Below are 7232 nucleotides of genomic sequence, written 5' to 3'. Positions count from 1 at the left end.
TTGCAAGCCTCCAGCGTGCTTGGGTCTGCAGTGACCCTGTGCAAACAGTGCTTGTGAGAACAGGCTTGAAATGGTTTCAGGCCTTGCTCTGCTCCCTCTACAGCTCAAGGCAATAGAAATTTCAGACAGTTGCTTGCCCTCTCCTGAATCTCGTATACTGGGCGTCTTGTCTGCACTGTCTAATATTGCAGCCACCTGGCCATGTGTGGCTTGTTTATCAGAAAGTAAAATTTAACATTCAGATTTTCAGAGGCTCTGAGTATACAGGATGTTCAATTAGAGAAACGAAGGCTAAGTTTTTACTGAAGAGCTGAATGCCTAAGGAACTAGGGGAGGGTGAGGGCAGTATGAGCTGAATTTAATGAAAGAGCATTGGAGAGTCAGGTGAGAATGTCTGCTGAGCACACATCTTGTGCCAAACCTGCTGACACTCAGCTTAGTTTCAATGTTGAGGAATAGTTGTAGCTCCAGAACAGTATGGGAGCAGAGGCTGAACATGTTGGACCTCAGCAGGGTTCCTGTTGGAGACTAATCTCGGCTGTGATGTCTTCCCACCATGGTGCACAGCACTTTGGAGTCTACCATTCCCCTGGTGTTTGAGCAGCAAAATTCCCATAATGCCAGAGCTGGAATATCCTTGAAAGCCTGTGCCTTCAGTGTCCATCAGGCTATTCCATGGAATCTGTGCAGTGATGAGGAAGTCGATGTGGCTCAATAAGTTGGGCGCCTGCTTATCACATAGGAGCCCCCAGATTTGGTCCTGGTGCCTCATAAAGAAGACAGCAAGCTGATGGAATAAGATGATGCATTGAGGAAACACAGTGGGAGACATAAAAGGCAATGAATGGGGGTGGATCAAGCAGTTGGGCACCTCGTTCCTACATGGGAGGTCCCGGGTTCAGTTCCCAGTGTCTCCTAAAAAGAAAAGAGGAGCAGATAGTGTGAGTGCAAACAACAGGGAGGGGGAGGTAAATTACCTCCCCAAAAAGTCATTGGAATTTCTGATTCTTGGAGTAACACTGGTGGGTAGAGTGTCCAGCTGAGACTTAAGCCTTGGGTGGGGTGGGAGTGGTTGAATAAAGGTGGTTTTATATCTGTGGGGTGAAAAAGAAAGAGGGGAGCCCTTAATTGTTGAATGTGGCTCCCAGGGATGTGTGAGTAAGTTCATGTAATTTGAAGGGAAGGTATTTAGCCTTTCTGAACTCTATTCAGACCTTCTAAGTTTAAAAAATGTGATGATAGAGAATATTCTTAAGAGGAAGGATAGCAAGGGGTCTCCTTATCCAGCTTTCCCACCACCGTGCTTTCCCACCCACTGCTCTAGGTTGGACGAGGGAAAGGAAAAAGAGTAGAAAAACTGGATTATCAGTTGCTTGAGGGAAGGGATGCTGCCTTAGGTGTCTCTGTACTTCCTTATGAGTGTTTGCTGAGAGCAACTCAGTGAGCGTTAGCTGGATGGGTGGGAGAAGGAGAGGGGAAGCTCGGTGCCCACACAAAAGTGGGGAGGAGAATCAAAGTGGGTTTATCATGCTCCCCCGCCCCACCCCAATACGTGACGCTTCATACGTGGGCCCCCAGCGCTGTCCTTTGTGCCCTGCAGAAGCCTGCTCCCTTCTGTTTCCATACCTGGTGCTCCTCACTAGGGGGTGGAGGCGGGGAAGGAGCACGTCTGACCCCGTGGTCTGTGGAGCCCCGTTAGCGCTGGAAGGAGAGCAGTGGGGGCTTCAGAGGGCGGATTCAGGCAGGAGGGATTTGATCCCTGCCCACCGTTTACCAGCTGTAGGGCCTCGACCTGTTATTCTTCTCAGCCTCTCTTACCTGTAAACTGGGTCTTAGACATTTCTCTAGACGAACTTATTTTGAAATATAATATACATACAGAAAAGTGTACAAGTCGTAATCGTACAGATTTCACAAAGCAGCACTGCACAAACGGAGGGCAGAATTGTCCCGAGCTCCAGACCCTCTTCTTGGCCCTCCCAGTCATCCCCCCACCCCACCTGATGCAAGAGGACCCCATCCCAATGCCTAACTTTATTTTAGTTCCCTCTGTTTTTGAATTTCATATGGATAGAAACATATAGAATGTACCTTTTGCATTTGGTTTCTTCTGCTTAGCATCGTGCTTATAAGATTCATCTACGTTGTTGGGTGTAGTTGTGGTTTCTTGAGTCTCCTTACTGAGCTGTGTTTCAATGTGTAAGTATACCACAAGGTAATTATCCCTTTCACTGTTGTAGACATTTCAGTTACTTACAGTTTTTGGCTCTGAACGCTACTGCGTATAAATTTTTTTTGTGGACAGGTGTAAGGAGGGGAACGATTCCCTCTAGGAGAGGAACTGCTGGATTATGGAATATGACCAGCTCTGAGCTGTACAGAACCTGCCTGAGAGTTTAATGTTCATTTTTAACCTCACAGGGTTGTGAGCATTAAAGTGCTCGTTAGGGCGCTTGGAAGATAAAAGGCCCCCAATACGCCTTTAAAAATGTAATCAAGGCAGCGGACTTGGCCAAGTGGTTAGGGCGTCCGTCTACCACATGGGAGGTCCAAGGTTCAAACCCCGGGCCTCCTTGACCCCTGTGGAGCTGGCCCATGCCCAGTGCTGATGCACTGCAAGGAGTTCCTTGCCGCGCTGGGGTGTCCCCTGCATGGGGGAGTCCCACGCACAGGGAGTGCACCCCGTGGGTAGGGCCGCCTAGCGCGAAGGAGGGTGCAGCCTTCCCAGGAATGGTGCCCCACACACGGAGAGCTGACGCAACAAAAAGAAACACAGATTCCCATGCTACTGGCAACAACAGAAGCAGACAAAGAAGATGCAGCGGGTGGACACAGAGAACAGACAACCGGGGTGGGGGGGAAGGGGAGAGAAACAAATAAATAAATAAATCTTTAAAAATAAAAATAAAAATGTAACCAAGGCTTAATACTCTCCATTAATTTGAAGTACCATAATGGACTTAAACATTTTCTTATTGCTTGCTCATTTAGGTGGTATCTGGTGTTTTTCTGTGTGTGTGTGTTTTGTTTTAATGTAACGCTGCAGGGAATGACTCTCCTTATAGCTGTTTCGTTCTAAAATCTTGCTTTGGGTTAAGTTCTCAGCAGAGGTTTATCAGGATCAAGCATGTGTGACTTTGAGAACTTCCACCCTGGAAAGACCACATGGGCTGGCTGAGAAGGGAAAGCAAGGCAGCCTCTCATGCCCTGTGCAGTGGAGCAGGCTCTGAAGACAGGTGGGCTCTTATAGAGGGCAGGATGGAGGATGGATTTCTGTAAATGGTGGTGTCTTGGGGCAACTAATGACTTAGTTCCTTAGAAGAAAAAACTGGCAATTTGAAAACAATATATTACAACATTAAGTCAGGAAGGAGAAATCACATTTGCAAAGCATTTTCATTTACTTTATTAGTTCATTCATTTTTTTTCTTTCCCCCAATTATTAGGATCTTTGACCTAAAAGGGCAGGGGAGGTGAGCTGGGGAGGGGCTGCAGGACTGAGAGGCTCGGGCATCTCTGGGGAGAGGGCAGCGCCCTGGGCGGGGCGGCCTCGCAGGCTCCAGCCTGGTTCCTGGTGCAGCTCTTGACCAGCGGGAGCGCAGGCCCTCGGGGTGACCTGCAGTCCTCCTTGGTGTGGGCGCTGTGCTGGGCCGCGGGCGGTGTCAGGACGCTGTGGAGGTGGAGGTGCCGTCCTCGCTGTCCTGCTCCGGGCGCTGCTCTGGACGTCCTTGGTCCACTCGGCTCCGTCCACCTTCAGGTGACCTTGGCGTTACCGGGACAGTAGCCGTTCACAGGCACACGACGGAGGCCGTTCCAGAAGCGAGCTGCTCCGGGGACAGGGAAGAGGAAGGGACGGGCTGGCCACGCTCCCTGGGGAGGGAAGCACAGACGGGTGGTCAGGCGGGGCGGGGGGACAGACACACAGCAACGAGCACAGGAGGCACCATGCTGGGCTCAACGGTTCTGAGTTTCTGCTCATTGCCACCTACCCATTTTCTTTTTAAGTTTCCAATATACAACCCACTCCTCCCACATTAACAACATCTTTCGTCATGTGGCTCTTTCCTTGCGTTCGGGTGGCTCATCGCTGCTCTAACTCTGACACCACCTGAGGTCTCCTGGCTCGCTGGTCTGACCTCACCTTCTGTCCTTTCCCTGTTCTCCCTGCCTTGTGCAGTGATCTCAGTGCCACAGGCAGAAACACCCACACCTCTTCTTCTGACCCTCCGAGTTCAGAACCCAGGACAGGTGTGGGCTGTCCCCGTGGAGGAAGACGAGGCAGCCGCCACTGGGGAAGGCTCCAGCTCCCACTGCCCCGTCCCCCTTCCAGAGCTGCCCTAGGCTCCAGGCTGCCCCCGCCCCGTGCTTCCCTCGCCGTGGCAGGGCTGGATGCACCCTGCAGAGTGGACCCCAAGCCCGTGTCTACTCCTGGAGGGTGAGACCCCTTTGCCTTGTGGGCCCTGCCAGCCACTCTCCCCTCTCCAGAAGCTCTAAGTGAGTCCTGGGCCCGGGCCTGAGTCTGTAGCTGTGCGGGGTGATGTTCAGTCAGCCCAGGGCTGCTGAGAAGATCTGGGGTCCACTGTGACCTTGGCCACCTGCCCAGGAGGAGCTGGCTGGCTTCAGTTCTGACCTTGAGCAGCTGCCAGGTGGCCCCTGGAAATCCCCCTTTTGTTCCAGCCCCGAGGGGAACAGCAAGTCCCCAACAGCCCCACTCAGTTTGTTCTCCTTTAAAGTCACAAAACAAATCAAGAATCCTTTGCTAGGAGAAGTCAGCAGATAAGTTTATGGTTTTTATAAAGCTAGCCAAGCAATTCAACATAAGACACTGAACTTTTTTAACTTTCTCTTTTAAACTTACATGCCTAATTTTCCCAGAGAATTGTATAAAATTAGCCATGGCGGAAAAATAATGTGATCTCTAGAAATTAAGGAGAGGGAAAACATTCTGTGATATTCCCATCTGGGTTTCCCTACACATTAAAACACCGAACAATTACTCCATTAGATCTGGGCATTATTTCAAGTAATCTTATTAGCTTTTAATAGAGTTTTATAGGCCCTAAATACTCCTGCCAAGTTGGTCGAGACCAGAATAATCCCCCTTAAACATCACTTTTGAAATCAGCTGATGCTAAGGAAAGCCAAATTAATAAATTCTTTTAGAGGCGATGGGATTATAATACCTAGATTAATTTTTTCTATCACTAGGGTTAATTTAGCCTAAATATCACAAATACATACAAATGTTACAACAATGCAAAAACTTCACAAATAACTGAGGAAAAACATACTTACATTTGATTTCCAATTTGGTCCCTTGGCCGAAAGTGAACCACAGTGCATCTTCTTAAGTTTCCTCCTCTAAAAAACCTTTCCTGAGAGGGGCAGCATGACCCCTTCTCCAATTAAATTATTTTGATTTGGAAATCTCAAAAATTAGCCATCAGCTAGCCTCCTGGGGAACAATTTTCCCTTCTCTAGATCTAATCTAGGAATGAAATTTTTCACATCCCTGGCCTGCCACTACTGAAAATACACTAAAAGGAACAAAAGGCAAATCCAATGGACAGAAACAGTAAGAATCAGTTTGAAAAATACATACATTTGATTTCCAGCTTGGTCCCCTTGATGAAATTGTACACACAGTGGTTTCTCTTAGTCTCTCACTCATACAAAAACTGAGTTTCCCTTTCTGAACTTTGAGCAAGGCTCTGTTCAGAATCTATGATGATGCTCCCCAGTAAATTTCTGAAGCTATCACTCAGGCAAGTTATTCTCACGCAGTGACTGAATCTTGTCCTTCAGAGAAACAGAGAAAATGTGCACTCAGTTCTCAAGTTTGCTTAAGGCTTTATCTTTATCTTTACCCTGTAGGATATCAGAGTCTGGCTGCAAAGAGTGAGCTTATAGGTCATTTTATTTTATTTTATTTTATTTTTTTAATTTTTTTATTTTTTATTGACTTTGTAATAATATTACATTAAAAATATATATGTGAGGTCCCATTCAACCCGACCACCCCACCCCCCCTCTCCCCCCCCCCCAACAACACTCGTTCCCATCATCATGACACATCCATTGGATTTGGTAAGTACATCTTTGGGCACCTCTGCACCTCATATACATTGGTTCACATCATGGCCCATACTCTCCTCTATTCCATCATGTAGGCCCTGTGAGGATTTACAATGTCCGGTGATTACCTCTGAAGCACCATCCAGGGCAGCTCCATGTCCCGAAGACGCCTCCACCTCTCATCTCTTCCTGCCTTTCCCCATACCCTTTGTCCATTATGTCCACTTTTCCCAATCCAATGCCACCTCTTCTATGTGGACACTGGATTGGTTGTGTCCATTGCACCTTTATGTCAAGAGGAGGCTCAGATTCCACCTGGATGCTGGATGCAATCCTCCCATTTTCAGTTGTAATCACTCTAGGCTCCATGGTGTGGTGGTTGTCCTTCTTCACCTCCATCTTAGCTGAGTGTGGTAAGTCCAATAAATCAGATTGTAGGTGCTGGAGTCTGTTGAGGCTCAGGATCTGGCTATCACATTGTCAGTCCAGAGATTCAAATCCCCTAAATATATCTTAAACCCCAACATTAACTGCACCTCCAGCACATTAGCATGAAAGTCTTATGAAGGGAGATCCCATCTGAGTCCAGATTCATCACACATAAACACCATTTCCAAAGAGGGGCCATCTGCCCTGGTAGTTAACCCCATCGGCCATGACCATAACTCCCATGGGTCTCTTTAGCCCTCAAAGGAACCAATATCTGGGGGTTGTATCTGCTTTATCTGTCTCTCTGACTCTGCTCAGTTGTGCATGAGGGCAAACCTTCTGCCAGCCTCCAGACTCTTTTTTAGAAACTCGTAGCCATATAAACTCATTTCTCCTTTCCATTTCCCCCTTACTTTAGGTCAAACAGCATTTTAAAGTCATGGTATTTTATGTAGACATGGATATTCTGCTGATCCGCATTGAACCTTCCGTATAAGGTCATTTTCCAGTTGCATCATCAGTTGGTAGTTGATAGTGGTCCCTCGTTGCCAGGGAGGCTCATCCCCGGGTGTCATGTCCCACGCTGGGGGGAAGGCATTGCATTTACATGCTGAGTTTGGCTTCGAGACTGGCCACATTTGAGTAACATGAAGGCTGACAGAAGGAAATTCCCAGGCACAAAGTTGCTCTAGGCCTTGTTATTATTTTGGGTTTATCAGCTCACGAGC

At 47.9% G+C, this 7232-nt stretch overlaps 1 non-coding gene across 1 annotated transcript; it reads left to right on the top strand.

Moving 5' to 3' along the window:
* On the top strand, positions 1–131 carry LOC111761060 (small nucleolar RNA SNORA9). The gene has a single exon (XR_002794531.1). It is a non-coding gene; the product is annotated as a small nucleolar RNA SNORA9 (small nucleolar RNA).
* Positions 132–7232: the final 7101 nt, after the last annotated feature.

This window comes from Dasypus novemcinctus, chromosome 17 (assembly GCF_030445035.2).
Source record: "Dasypus novemcinctus isolate mDasNov1 chromosome 17, mDasNov1.1.hap2, whole genome shotgun sequence".
NCBI classification, from domain to species: Eukaryota; Metazoa; Chordata; class Mammalia; order Cingulata; family Dasypodidae; genus Dasypus; species Dasypus novemcinctus.
The sequence above is the reverse complement of the archived record's forward strand: the minus strand, read 5'-3'. Positions and strand labels throughout refer to the sequence as shown.